This window comes from Nannospalax galili, unplaced genomic scaffold (genome assembly GCF_000622305.1).
Source record: "Nannospalax galili isolate Female #2095 unplaced genomic scaffold, S.galili_v1.0 scaffold161, whole genome shotgun sequence".
Taxonomy (NCBI): domain Eukaryota; kingdom Metazoa; phylum Chordata; class Mammalia; order Rodentia; family Spalacidae; genus Nannospalax; species Nannospalax galili.
Window position 1 is genome coordinate 6,659,112 of NW_008348586.1, and position 576 is coordinate 6,659,687.

The window sequence follows — 576 nt, forward strand, 5'->3', positions numbered from 1 at the left end:
CTTGAGTCCTGTGTCTTACTACCGGCGACCTGATCTCACCGGAGAGCAGCACTCTCCGTTACCGACCCACGGATACCCCAGCTTTCGCCGCCTCTGTGCCTCTTCCCTGTGGAGTTCACTGGCCAGGACTCCGCAATCCTGAGGAAGGGCACAAGGGTGTAATAGAGGCGGGATCCCGACTAGATAATACTCTAGTAGCAGAGGAAGCTCTCCGCTCCAGAGAAGTGTGTAGCTATCAGCTACAGCCAGCATCAGAGAAGTCTTCGCACCTGCCGTCTCCAGAGAGGCGTGGCCGGCCAGGCCAGCCAGCCGCTAGCTAGCCAGTGGGGACCAGAACCACCACGGGAGAGTGCACGCACACCTGACCCTGGGCCACATCCAGAGTGAGTGCGCCCGGGAGCCCAGGCGCGCTCCCCACATCGCTTGCAGCCAGACTCACGCCGGGATTAGCCAGGTGTGGCGGAGACCCCAGGGTGCCCGCACACACCACGCCAAGGGTCAATCGACCCACCCCATATCTGGCGCCCAATTGAGGGACACCTAGGTTGCTTCCATCTCTTAGCTATTGTGAAAAGA